General features: G+C 44.8%; 1 long non-coding RNA gene across 1 annotated transcript; it reads left to right on the top strand.

Annotated features, from left to right (window-relative positions):
• The first annotated feature begins 9768 nt into the window (after positions 1–9768).
• LOC148002743 (uncharacterized) lies at positions 9769–14723 on the top strand. The gene is made up of 3 exons (XR_015632362.1): positions 9769–10063; positions 10880–10947; positions 14389–14723. It is a non-coding gene; the product is annotated as an uncharacterized LOC148002743 (long non-coding RNA).
• Positions 14724–14949: the final 226 nt, after the last annotated feature.

Genomic DNA, 14949 nt, shown 5'->3' with positions numbered 1-14949 from the left:
TCCAACGGAATAAAAATAGCCAAAAAACAAGCTTCCTTGTTTTGGGGGGAAGTTCTTCAGATGAGCCCAAAGATTAAGGTCCTAAAAGCTACCCTCTTTCAGATCCCAGAGCCCAACACTGCCTGGAAGAGGCAGCATGGGGTAAGTGTGGTCAAAATGTCCACATCCTGTGTCCCAAAGTGGCTGTGCCCGGTGGTGGAGCCCAGAAGGAAACCCCCAATGTTTCAGTGGAGACACTAAACAAACTGCTTCTCCTGCCCCTCCCTCTCCCACCCATGGGCAGGGATCCATTAAAAAACAAAGGAGCTTCCACCTGCCCCTCCCCTTACTCCGCCTCCCCCCATTCAACTAGGGAGAGATATCTTACATGCCTTAGAGGTAGTTCTTACCACCCAGCCAGAAAAAGGCCACATTAGGACAGAAGATATTATCTATAAAGACAATGGAAAACCCAAGGAGACCCTAAAAACTCTCTTCCAAATCACCCCCCCCCCCCGATTCTATGGGCCACTTTTAGATTTAATATGCCGCCTTGATTGGCTCTCCAATCAAAGGCCATCTGGGTCCCACAGTGGCCTTTATCAAGGGCAAAGCTCTCACACAGCTGGTAGAACAGCTGGTGCTACAAGATTTGAGGGCCATTAACAAAACCATTGGAGTCTGGGGTTCCCCACAAAGAGGGTTACCACACATCTCAGCCATCCCTGCCAATGTCCCCTATTAACAATAGACAGATCTTCACTATAATGAGATACCTAAAGACCTAGAAGCTTAGTCAATTAGTCTTTCTTCCCAGACACTCCTCCCTGCAAAAGGTTTTTATTCTCAGGCCTGCCCTGAGGAGTCCCCCCTCCCCCCGCAGTTTGAGGCTGTAGAGAAGTCCTTTGCTTACAGAGCCACAGACTAATCTCCCGTGGAAGGCCTCTCTATGTTCCCAGCTGGGGCCACCATTAATCCCCAAGCCTACAGACAACCGCAGACAAACCAAGGACTCCAAACACAGGACCAACTGGAGTTCCCCCCTTTTCTCTCAGCCCCAGGGAAATCCTGCCCTCAGGCCCCTACTCCGTTCTCAGTTCTTCCAGGGCATCTAGTGGTGCCTGGGTGTCCAAGAGCCAGGGAACCAGTGTTCCTGTGGCTTCCCACAGTCCAACACCCTCCCAGTGGCTACTTGGGGTAAGCATGTCAAACCTCCCATGTCCTACCTCCCCAGTAGCCATGCCCTGCAGTGTGGGACCCTCTCCACCATTAACCCAACAACTGCTTCTCACTTCCTGTGCCCCTGATTGTGCTATCAAGACTCTATTCTTCCCTTGAGCTTTTCTTCAAAGTTGGCCTTTTCATCTCCCTCCAATCTACTTTTATGATTTACCAGCCAAGAAAAAACAAACCGGGTAAACATAGAACTCTGCCTGCTTGCACACAGCCACCTTGGCCACAGCGCAGCCCTTCCCCCACTACATCTAAGACGGCCAAAGACAATGGAAAAGTACACCTGAAACACTAAAGTTTTCAGGTTGTGCTTAAATGCTTGCTCTCTCTAACAGGAACACCTAACAATGTTCGTGCTTTTCAACCCAAAATTTTCATGTCTCTTTATTTAAATGTTTATTTTCTCCCTTAGCCTTCATGATTAATATCCAAAATTTTTCCAAATTTCCTTTAAGGTTTAAAAGTCATCTAATCTACTCCCAAGGTCAAACCAACTAATCCTTAATTAACCAGTTTTTTTTTTCACAGACAAACTGTTACTGCTTATCCCAGATACATAATTAATACATTTTCTTCCTCAGCCATCCAAACCAGAGTTAAAGGACGCCTTCCATAACTTAAACTCCTCAAACACCCTTGCATTTCTAAGATCATAACAGACCATGATGTGCTCCCAGGCTTAACCCACGCTACCCATCCCATGCAGACACCCCCCTGCTGGGGTTCTGCTCCTCTGTTGTGATTGCCCTACAGGTTTACCTACAGTGCTGCTCCCACAGATCCAGCCAAGACTGAACGCCATCTCCTCGGACCTGACTGGGACAACAGGCCTGGTGCCTGGTGCCTTCCTCCAGGCACCTTATCTATCTGGAGACTCCTGAGACACTTACTGAGATCCACAGATGGCAGCTGAGACCCACAGACTTGAGACCTTCCAGTTACAGATGAACTCTCTTGCCAAAGCCAAATGGCTACTGAACTTGGGGAAAGTTACATGATAGTGAGGAAAACATGATGTCTAGCTAGATGAATCTAATGTTGTTTAAAACCAATGTTAATATCCTCAAACTGTACAACCCATGAAACTGTTACTTGGTTCAATCATCCTTTGTCCTCCCAACACCCACCCTCATCCCTTGTTACCACTCTAGCTTAGTTGCACTACCCCTCTGGCCTATTTACTGTTTTCTTTTGATACTTCAATCCCACCCAAACTTTTCACTATAAATGACATCTCTCATTTAAAAAAGTAAAAGGGAGAATTGTGAGGCAGCAGACAGTGAAATGTTCCCTGATTCCTGATCGAGTCAGGTTGAATCCCTGGGGACCCTAAAAGGGACAGCAGGCACATTCCCAGCCTCCCAGATCAGGGTGTGATTAGCTGCAGTCCCCCCACAAACCCCTATAGAGAGGTTTAGGGACACACCAGTCACCAAGGGCAATGCCCCAAACTCCTCCTCTACAGGTAAGGATGTGATCATAGGTCACGCACATAGGCTCAAGACAGATCAGTGGAAGAGACAGGACCACGCCCCCGAATATGTAGATGAGGTCTTCCCAGCTCCCAGGTCAAACCAATAGGAAGTACCTGCAGTCAGACACTGACCCGTCTAAAAACTATTTAACTGTCGTGTTCAGAAGTAAAGGTGTGCAGGGATTATTCCATCTTCTGAGAGCTTCTGTCATAGGAGCTGAAACACCGCTGCTTGGGGAAGAGATCTGCTCTCCCAAAATCGCTGCCAGAAGCTTCCCTGTGCCTCTCCCTCAGGCTAGTCGTTCTCCTGCTGGCACAGCCCAGCCTGAGTAGCCGCAGCAGCAGGCAGTGGCAGAAAGGAGGACCAGCTGCTGGGGGTGGCAAAAGCTGTTCCCCCTCTGCCTGGTTTCTCTCACTCTCACCCTCACCTCACCCACAGTACCCACAGACAAGAGATCTTTGTGGGAGAGCACCAGGCGCCAGAGCCCTACAGACACCCTCACCCACTGGATCATCTCGCTGGCCCCTATCTTTCTTTAACATGCCCAAGAACATTGTCTAGATAGACCATCAGTGTATATGCGATCCCTAAGACCATGGTTTCAAATAACAAGTCTGTGTGTTCAATTTCCAGCCCAGTCTAGCAGGACCAAAGAGAAAACACTAGATGTTAAGCTGAAGGAATTGACAAGGCGACCTTATACAAACAGAAAACTCTTATAGAGGCTGTGGTAGAGACCCAGTAAGCAGTATTGTTTGCAACAGGATTGTTTGCAAAATGCCATGATGTTTGCCCTCCAAGAACATTATACCACTGTGGTCTTGCCCAAACACAAATCAGTCCTCTTATTCTGAGCAGAGTCAGCTGACATGTGTTTTATGTTTGCAGTTTGCAAGTATATAACCTGGGGATATTGTACAGAAATATAGTGGGTATTTGTGCATGATAGACTCAAAGGAAGAAAGAAACAACAAATCTCCAGGAAGTGTTGTCACGAGTGCTTCATAAGAAACTGAAGCAGCTGGGGCCTGTCTGAATTGGTAAAGCACTTTGCACGTGTATTCATTTGGATTTTACTGCTGTGAAGAGACACCATGACCAAGGCAACTCTTATAAAGACAACATTTAATTGGGTCTGGCTTACAGGTTTAGAGGTTCAGTCTATTATCATCAAGGTGGAAACATGGCAGCATCCAGGCAGTCATGGTTCAGGAAGAACTGAGAGTTCTATATCTTCATCTGAAGGCTGCTAGGAGAATACTGACTTCCAGGCAGCTAGAATGAGGGTCTTAAAGCCTAAACCCACAGTGACACACCTACTCCAACAAGGCCACACCTACTCCAGCAGGGCCACACCTTCTAATAGTGTGGGTCTCTGGGCCAAGCATATACAAACCATCACTACATGCAAGCATGGGCCTGAGTTCAATGTCCAGATCCCATGTAGAAAGCCATGCCTGATAGTGCATTCTTGTAATCCCAGTGCTGAGAAAGCAGACAGGACGATCCCTGGAGCTGGCTGGCCCAGGCTCAGCAAGACATCCTGTCTAAATAAACAAACAAAACCAGATGATTGTTGGCCATGAAAGACAATATACCAACAATCCCAGGTAGAATAGATAGACAATCTGGAATGGGAATTCTAAGAAATATGTCTGAAGTCATTGGAAAGTAGATGGCCAGCGCATAAGGAAAGCCCAGTAACCTGCGTTAATTCTCTTCTAGGGGCCTCTGCTGAACTGAAAGCAATCGAGAGGTGCGACGCTGTGAAGGTGATTCTAAGGGACTAGCTTGTCTGTTCCCTCCTCTGAGGCACAGTACAGAACTGCAGAGTTGCCTGTTCAGATCAGGTCCTAGGTCAAGCAGAAGGCCAGGAGCCAGACTTGAAGGACCATACCTGAAGGAATAAAGAGACACATTTGCATTTGGCTTCTGAGTCTCCCTTCAGCAGCCCAAAGACTCAAAAGCCAAGCAGAAAGCAGAAAGCAGAGTCCTAAGAAGCTGGACCACAGCCTCCGCAGCCTCCAGCACTGGGGAGACAAGCACAGGAGCTCCTAGCCATCCCCAGAACAGGGACTCCACAGTTCTCATTAGCACTCTGAAGGGTCCCACCCTGGGCTCCAGGAAAACCTGAATACCAACCTTTCTTCCTATAACAAATCCCACCACCTCCCCTCAGATCAGTCTCACAGTCCGAACTGGGACTCCACCTTGACACTACCTGCCAAAATAACATGATTTTGTTGTTGTTAAAAGGCAGGCTTGGGTACATTAAAATACGAAAGACTTTATCTGAGCAGAGGACAACTGATGAAGTCATCTTCGAGGCATGGAAACTAGGCAGACAGAACATGTGTGTGGCTGAAGTAGAGTAGGAACCCAATGTAGGTTGGTCTAGTCCATTTATCTTACCACACAGTGAGCAGTGTTTTCACTTGCTCGTTAGGGACTGACATGCTAGAGCTGTTTCAGCCTGATAACCCTTCAATGAATGAACAATCCTTACCAGAGTACAATCAACTCCAGTGTTCCTGTGATGAATTCCACACTTGAAACTGAATAAAAACCTACCTGATTTAATCAAGAAACAGGAGGGAAGGAAAAGGGAAAGATTATATTACATATAGAGATTTCAAAGTAATTTGAGTACTTTCAAGAAAATAGAGAGCTAGACACAGTGATGCACCATTCTTCTGACACTTGGGAGGAGGGATATAAAAACCGGAAGTTTAAGATTATGTATCTCTGCTACATAGAGAGTTTAATGCCAATGTAGGCCATATAAAATCATGTCAGAAGAGCAAAGAAGAGAATATACAAAGAATATCATTAAAGTCTCATCAAAGAATTCAATGGAAATCCTTGAAATGAAAAAGTACAAAAACCTGTTAAGAATTCAACAGGCATATAAATATCAGATTACACACACATACACACGAACATACACATACGCGCACACACGTATGCACAAACACACATTTGGGCTGCTAAAAGACAAATCAGTTTGGCATATCAAGAGAAAAGAGCTGGATGAGGAGCATATCAAATGCAAAAGACACATAGGAGCCTCCCTTGAGTCTAACGTGCACATAATCAGAAGGAAGGGAGATGGGTGAACAGTGGAAGAGCATGTCACAAGCTGACTTAAGATATCAACCAAAGGATACAAAAACTCTGAACCCCAAGTAGGGAAAATACAAGAAGTAAACAGAAACAGCTAACCTTATGCACAACATAGCACAACTTCCAAAGCCCAATTCGTATGAAGTTTTAAGAGGAAGTTACCTTCAAAAAGTAGTAATAAGAGACGACTTTGTGGCCGTGGCTATGAAGGTCAGAAGACAGTGCAGGAATAGCTTTAGTGTGTATATGCAAATTTCCCAACAATAAAACAGAAGTCGGAGCTTGCTTGTTCAAATATCCACCCCACAGAGGGTTAGTTAGGTACTCACTGAGGATTGAATGAAGCTATGGCCAGTGGAAGGAGAGAGGAGAACGTTCAAGGCAAGCAGAAACTTAAGTTTAATAACCTGATGTTATTTTTACACTTTTCTATAGAAAACAAGAAAGTATTTTGCCCAAGATTATACAGTGAGCTGACAAGAAGGGACTCAGATCCTGGTCTAACTTCTAGCCCCATTCTCCTGTCCTCTGTAGGATGTTATGTGAAGAAAGAGGTTTTGATTCAGACCAGCTGATTCAAACCAAGTACTGCTAGCACAGCAGGGCAGCCTAGTGCCTAGCTATCTAAAAAGGGGTCTTTCTAGTGCTCCACTGGAAAAAAACAATCTTCTTTGGAGATGAAAGAGACAGTGTTGCTCCTCCCAGACACAGACTGGTTCATCCATTCACCAGCTACTGTGCAAAAGTCTGCTTTTTGATCAAAGCCCTAACCCCAGGCCCTTCCATCAAAAACAGAGCAAAGGCAGTGGGCACTGACCAGAACCCCAGTGAAGACCCCCCATGACAGAACAGTGAAAATAACCAACCCTGTTCATCCAACCCGGTAGATAGTCTGTGTCAACATCTAAAGAAATAGAGAGAGCTGTGCGGCTGAGGAAGATACTTAAATCTTGCTCTTTTGGTGAATTATATTCATGGTATGATAAAATAAACACACGGAAAGACTTCTGGAGCTTTGCCAACTGTTGGTTTCTCTTCTTTAATGATTAACAAGTCATGAAGGGGTTCTTTTTCTTGACCTTCCAAATCAGAGTTAATGAACATATATTAAAAAGAAGACAGCTCTTCAGACATGCACAGGCCCCTTCATCATTGCCTCCAATCCTACTTGTCTAGCAGAAGTGATTCATTTCATTTCTGAGTGGTGTTTTCTTATTTTGAGCATCCATTTTACCATGCAAAAACACCCTGTCAAATCAGCCTTAGACACTGCCTATTAAAATGTTAAACTTCACCTGATAAAATATAATTATAGATGCCTGGCATTTTAACACAGCACACACATGCTTCAAGCCAATTTTTCTAGAGTTAAGATTATTCCTTTGGATGTGTGAATGTATGACGAAGCTGTAAGAAAATATCAATATGTCAAACTCTAATATAGTTGAGAAAGTGAATCCAAAATAAATTTTAAAAAAACAGAATATGGATTAAATGAATAAAAATGGAGAAAAAGGCCAACAATTACTGGGTGATCCTAACAAATTATGCAATTAAATGCTTTTTTAAAGGAGCATCCATTGATGGACTTTTAAATTAAATGGGCCAATTTGTTTTTTTAAGCTCACTGGGGCTGTGGCTTGTTATCCAGAAAGCTCTCAAAAATAACAAATATTCTTGTCACATGGCAGAACAATTGGGTCACAGTTTCTGGAGGTAGACACTTTTGTTCAAAGTGTAATTTTGTAAATATGTAGTTGTGAGCCACCTGGCATGGGTCCTAAGACCCAGATCTGAGTCAAACGCAAGAGCAGCAGGCACTGAGGAATACTGAGCCATGTCTGCAACCTTCGCATACTTTTTGAAGCTATATCCTCCACAGTTACTGTTTAGTAGACATTGGTCCTATTACTGTATAACAACCACTGTATAATTAATACCTGAGAATCTGAGAATGATTAAGTAGTTTGGTCAGCCTGCTTATACTGCTGGCTTAGGCCTTAAGTCTACATTCAAACTTATCTATAATGCAGATAATATCTTTTGGATAAAGCATGAGTCCTAGCACAAAAGATGTCTATGGGTTATTTAACACTTCTCCATTTAAAAAAATGGGGCTCAATTCTCCCCCTTTTGAGTATAGGCTGGGTTGAGTGCCTCCCTTCTGAGGGGCAGGATAGGACAGAAATCACAGTACTTAGCTCCTAAGCTTAGACCATGAAAGGCATCGCAGCCTCCCCTTTGCTGTTTATGACATCGTTCATCTGGAGAAGCTGGTTGCCATGTTGTAACAATACTCAAGTTACACCAGAGAGACCCAAGCAACAAAGAACTGGGGTCTTCTGCCCGCAGCCTCTGAGAATCCTAAAAGTGGAAGTCCCCAACTAGATCAGGCTTTTAGAGGGCCATATCTGCAGTCTTCAGTCACATGAAACTCTGTGGCCCTGTTAGCATGACGATGAAGCCCTGACCCAGAGAAATTCTGACATCACAAGTGTCCCATCTGCTACATAGAAATGAATGCTCAGTGAGGAAGGTTATCTGCTCTTCCAAGAGAAGCCAGAGCATTAGGATCCTCTACCTGTCCAGTGCTAGACACTATATCTGACACGTGGTAGGCATTCACTCAGTGTGTGTGCAATAAGTGAATGAATAAATGCCCAGCCTTCATATTTGAGTAGTGAATTGATTTTCTCTAGTATTCTATGGAGCTGTGGAGACTTGTATCTATTACCAAGAACTCTGTCTATGCAAAGCTTAAGTTAAAATTCAGTGAAGTTCCAAATGGGGAGCAGCCTTACTGTAAACAGTAGGCACCTCTGCTCAGTCTAAGCTTGCTGTGGAACATCCACTTGCTCCCTTGGCTTCTTTGGGAAATCAGCGATCTGATTTTCATGGCTTTTCATCTTAAAATCCACGCGATTTTCCTTCTCTCCAAAAATTCTGGCCCAGCACTCAAACATCTTAAGAACCTAATGACTTGTCTACATTCGGTTCCTAAGAAAATGCCTTGCTTCTCTGAAGACGCTCAGCCTCTCTCATCCATCAAGCCTCGGGCCAGTACCATCGCTGTCATTCATATCCTAGTAGGCTTTCCTTTTCATGTGGCTCTTTGATCGAGTGGTCTTCATCTTTCCCCTTTGGGAACAGAGGAACTGTCTAAAGCTGTGGGTCCTACACCTTGGACAAATACTTTGTGAGCTTGACAAACGTGAAGCTGCCTGGGCCTTACTTTCACATTTTGTAAAATCAGGAAATGAAGAAACTCAAATCATACCTTTAAAATGACAATATTGTTGAGGAAGTTGTTATGTTTGAAAAATCTTTTTTGATTTTATAATCTCAATGGAGTAACTTTTGGGAAAAAGGCTGTTTCATACCTGCAGTTAATGTTACTGTAATTTGAGAGAATAGTCCTCTCCTTGCCCAATCCTGAACACTGGAAATTACAAAGAAAGCTTTACCAAATAAGGAGACACGTGTGCTATAATTAAACGTTGGGGAAATGTAAACTATTTAACATACTGATCAATGAGTAAGAACGCTCGAGCACCCACATAAAAAGCTGACCGTGGCCAAGCACAACGATTGTAATCCCAGTGATGTGGGGGAGGGGTAGAGACAAGAGAGTGGCTGGGTCTTATTGGCTGCTAACCTAGCTTTAGGTCCAGTGAAAAACTCTGTCAAGGGAATAACAGAGAATGATTGGGCAGGACATATGCATATACAACACACACACACACACACACACACACACACACACACACACAGAGAGAGAGAGAGAGAGAGAGAGAGACAGAGAGAGAGAGAGAGAGAGAGAGAGAGAGAGAGACAGAGACAGAGACAGAGAGCTTGAGTCACAAAGAAGCCTGTGGAATGGTGATTAAAAATGACTTCCTGTGTAATCCTATATATGTTCTGCTCACACAGTCCAAAACTCCTTTCTCCCTTCAACCCAGCATCCCTGACAGTAGAGTTCATCCTCAGCTCAGCGAGGTCTAGTTCAGTACGGCCATCCTCTCCAGCTTTGTCTCCTTCTTCTTCCTTTAATAGTTTACTTTTTGTTTTGCTTTAGACAGTTTCTCTGTGTTGTCTGGGCTCGAGTGAACGATCCTTCCACCTGAGCTTCCACAGTCTGGGACTACAGGTGTGTGTACCAGGATGCAGCACAGCATCCCGTCTCTAAACACTGAAGTCATGAGGCGGCATCACGAGAGTATCAAGACGGGGGTGAAAGATCTGGAGAGCCAAAAGTGAGTTTGTTCTAGAGTGACCACAGTGAGACAAAGAGAAAAAAGTCCCTTACCCCATGGTTAGAGGACCCAGCCTTGTGGGAATGCTGCCAGTGCACAAGCTCAGAAGACCCACTGTCACTTGCCAATGGCTTTGGCATATACCAAGATTTGAGACGAGCTGGAAAGGTGCTGCTGTTCTTGTATTTTGAGTTAAGTGGGGATGCTAGCTTCTATTGGCCTGGTTGTCATTTTAAACAGTGCCAAGGACTTTGCCACAAAGGCTTTGTCAGTCTCTACAGTACTAGCAACTATTAAGAGAGACAGTTTATCCATGAACCCAAAGATGAAGAAAGAGGAGATTCTCATGACTATAATTTACACTGGTAGCTATTTCCAGCGGCAACAATGTGCTTCTAAACTAGCCAAGAGACATCTGCCCAGCAATGTGTCCCTAATTTCTTCTAGCCCACACATGTGGATTACTAACCTGCCCCCACCTAGAGAAGCTTCATGCATAGAAAAAGGGATTTATCTAACAGCTTGTCCTTCCAAACATGCTTCCGCCCTCTGCAAATGGGCTAGGGTCTCTTTCAGGAGGATTGTGGCTAGGTACATTTAGGCAAAATACCAGTTTTCTATTATTTTCTCCTTTGTCAGCTTGGGAGGTAGGGTGCCCTAAAGCACATGAGTTCCCTTTCCGACAACTGCTGGCAGGAAATCGATGGTTCTAATGTGACTGTCACATGGGCATGCTGCCTCCCCTGCAGGAGGGACATTAAGTTGACTTTTAAGAAATATGCTTGCTGTCTCTGCCTGTGTTTGTTTGGTTGGCAGGCTTATGCAGTGTAAGGGCTCCTGGGGAGTTGCAGTCTGGAAGGCTGGCCAGCAGGGCTCCACCCAAGGTGAGATGAACATGTTCCTGTCTGTTGTGAGCTGTTTCCAGGTTCCCTATCCTCTCTGCCTCTGTCCAGAATCCTCCATGGTACTGCCTTGCTAGGGAATCTACTGGCTTATTTACTCCACAGATGGGAGGAGACTGGGTCTCCTTCAAAACAGGATACAGTATCATTGGTTTCAGAAGGTTCTAGTATCTACTATCAGGTACACAAATAGGACTCTCTGTGATAATGAAAATTATTGCTATCTAGATGTGTATGCAGCCTGTGTGATTCCATGTATGTGGGCATTTTGGGAATGAAGCCATGGAAAAGAGAATCTTTTGGGGGTTAGGATAAAGCAATGGGCTAACAATGATGCTGTGTTTTAGTTACATCTATTGCTTTGGCAAAACACCATGACCAAAACAACTTACAGAAGAGTTCATTAGGGGTTTACAATTCAGAGGGTGAGTCCATGACCATCATAATAGGGAGCATGGCAACAGGCAGGAAGGCATATACTGGAGCAGGAGCTGAGAACTGAACATCCTGATCCAAAAGCTAGGCAGAGAGAGAGGAGAGAGGAGAGAGGAGCGAGGAGAGAGGAGAGAGGAGAGAGGAGAGAGGAGAGAGGAGAGAGGAGAGAGGAGAGAGGAGAGAGGAGAGAGGAGAGAGGAGAGAGGGGAGAGACAGGAGAGGAGGGAGAGGAGAGAGAGGAGAGAGGAGAGACAGGAGAGACAGGAGAGGAGAGAGAGGAGAGAGAGAAGAGAGAGGAGAGAGGAGAGAGAGGAGAGAGAGAGGAGGAGGGAAGAGGAGGGAGGAGGAGGGAGGGGAGAGGGGAGAGAGGAGAGAGGAGGAGGAGAGAGAGAGGAGGAGGAGAGAGAGAAGAGGAGGAGGAGAGAGAGAGGAGGAGGAGGAGGAGGAGGAGGGAGGAGGAGAGAGGAGGGGAGAGGGGAGAGGGGGAGAGAGGAGAGGGGAGAGAGGAGGAGAGGGGGGAGAGAGAGAGGGGGAGGGAGAGAGAGAGACAGAGAGAGAGAGAGAGAGAGAGAGAGAACTCTACATGGCAGTGGCAAAGCCTTTTGAAACTTCAAAGCTTGCCCCAATGACACCCCTCCTCCAACAAGGCCACACCTCCTAATCTTTCCCAAACAGTTCCTCTAACTAGAGGTCAAGTATTCAAATACCCCAGCCTACAGAGGGCATTCTCATTAGGGGTTTTCTGAACTACTGGACAACTGCTGTTTGGTTAAGATGATGGTGCGTGGACCTACCTGTCAACTCACTAAACTTTAAACAACTGTTCACCAGCAGAAAGTCAGTACTACTACAGACAAAAGGTTTAGGACATAAGTGAAAGAAGTAAGTCTTTCAATATCAGTTCAGATAAGTATAAAAGCCCATGAGTAAACAATTCTAGACACCACCAAGAACACTTGATGGAAATGAGAAGGCGCTGCTAACACTTTCTTCAGTGGTGTAGACTCCTCATGTTCTAGTAAAGAAGCTCCAACTTCTGCTCATAAGGCAACCATGATTAAACTCAGTGGCATAAAAATTGTAAAAGAACATCAAAGTATGAGTGGGCTTGATGGGAAGAGAGAGGGTAATGAATGACTGCAATGTATAAATTTGTCAAAGGATAAAAACAGGGCAAAGAAATTATAGCTATTATTTGGATGTGATAATGGTATTCGATGTTTTCTACAATATTTGGTGATGTTTTCTTTTTTCAACTTTATTTCTATTCATTTATGTATTTATTCATGTTACATCCCAATTGAACTTGCCCCTCCTCCCAGTCTCACCCTTATAAACCACTCCTATTACTTCTTCCCCTTCTCAGAGAAGGGAAAGCTTTTACCAGGCCTGTTATGAATAATTTGACCTTCCCATAGGTCCAAATGTTAAAGCATGGCCATAGTGAAGGTATAAGATCTGGAGAAGGGAAACCTATGCAAACTGGCCATTTGAACAACTGCTATGGTTGGACATCGCCACTAGCCCCACTTTTATTTCAACCCGGCTCTGATGTGCTGGGACGGCTCACCTCAGGCTCACCTCAGAAGTAGTGTGAAGAATCTTAGTTTCGGTTTCTACTGCTGTGAACAAACGCCATGACCAAGGCAACTCTTATAAAGGACAACATGGAACTGGGGCTGGCTTACAGTTCAGAGGTTTAGTCTAATATTGATATAGCAGGGAACCATGGTGGTGTTCAGGCAGACATGATGCTGGAGGGGCCAGGAGTTCTACATCTTTCCCTGAAGGCAGCCAGGAGGAGACAGCATTCCACTTTGGGCAGAGCTGGAGCATATCTATGATTTCAAAGCCCACCTCTACAGTGATGTACTTCCTCCAACAAGACTACTCCATCAGGCACACATCTCCTTATGGTGGGACTCCCCATGGGCCAAGCATTCAAACACATGAGTCTATGAGGGCCAAACCTATTCAAACCAACACAGTCTCCAAGGCTGACTGATTTCCTCTGGTGCTCATGTGGAGAATCTGGTTTATTGGCAAAGAAGTTCTAGCCTTTCCTAACTGCTGACACTTGCCCCTAGAGGGGGATTCATAAGTTTCCCCTTGATAGTTCCCAATCATTTTCACTCTGGGACTTTCTTTAACCTTCTTCTCAGTGAGCAATGAAAGTGTGAAGCTCGGGCTTGGTGATGAGCTTCTCAAGGTAGCCAGTTTCTTGGAAAAGGAAGCCTTCTGTTCGCTGGGTCTGCCTGAGGAGAGTACTGTGATCGTGGTGATGTCATAGGGTGACCACTGGCTTTTCCAAGAGTAACATGGGTTAAGGAATGAATTGCCACACTGTCTTTCAATGCCATCTAGAAGATCCATTTCAACTACACTAGGAGTTAGCACAGCCTTCAAACAGAAGTTGTCCTTGCTAACTTTTTTCCCACCTCCCCTTTTGGAGTCAGAAGAACAAGACATACACCCCATTCTCTAACCTTGGACATGCATGGAGTTCTAAGTCAGTGAACTGATTAAAAACCCATGCTAACTGGCAATATCACCAAATACTGTAGAAAACATCAAATACCATTATCAGATCCAAATAATTGAGAAAAAAAGTACTTCTAAGGTTCTGTAAAGCAGAAGGTTATTCATTGGAACTGAGATCCCTGGGGTTTTTTTTTTTTGGGGGGGGGGTATGGGGTGGAGGCGGGGTTGCTTGGTTCTGTGTTGTAACTGGTGGATATTTGGTCAGTGTCCCTTGTTAAAGTCTTCATTAATTCACTAGTGTTCAGCAGCTCCCTTTGCCCACTTGATCTCTCCTGTCTGTCTTCTCACTCATCTTGCTTTATTTGGCCACCCCTGACAACAGCACTTCTGCCTGGCCTTTGCACATGTCCCAACATTCCGTCCCTTCATTGTCTGTTGGGCATCCTTTGGGCCTTGGTGATCACGGCCATGAATGTGATCTTTCTTTTTTCTCTCTTCTTCCTTTAGCTTATGACCTCCTTCAGCACCAGGGCCACCACATCTGTCATGTTCTCCACCAGAAGATTCAGGACCTCACACATAATAGATGTTTAGGGAAGACTTGCTGTGTGAATTTGATGAAAATAGGGAAGGAACGAAAGGCATAAAGAGGCAGGAAGCCAGACCATTTTAGCATAATATGCAAGGAGATGTTCTGACACCGCGTGCACCGTGCTTAGTAACTAAAATAATGTGCTCCTCACCGCGTTCACACCTTGCCCTCCCTCTCACTGCTTCCAAGAATATAAGAATATTTTCATATGTGATTCTGTACGTTCTCTGAGCCCTTTAAAATTTTATTTTCATAATGTTTGTGCGTGTCTGTGTGTGGGTATGTGCACAGTAGTACAGGTGACTGCAGAAAGCAAAAAAGAGTTTAATTCCCTGAAGCCAGAATTACAAGCATTATGGTTGCCCAGTGTTAGTGCTGAGATCACTTCGTGTCCTTTGCAAAAACAGCATGTGCTCTTAACCACTGACTGAGCCATCTCTCCAACCCATTCTGCTCGTCTCTCTTAAATGGTTAAC

This window comes from Rattus norvegicus, chromosome 10 (assembly GCF_021556685.1).
Source record: "Rattus norvegicus strain SHRSP/BbbUtx chromosome 10, alternate assembly SHRSP_T2T, whole genome shotgun sequence".
Lineage (NCBI taxonomy): Eukaryota > Metazoa > Chordata > Mammalia > Rodentia > Muridae > Rattus > Rattus norvegicus.
This window is presented reverse-complemented; position numbering and strand designations above follow the sequence as displayed.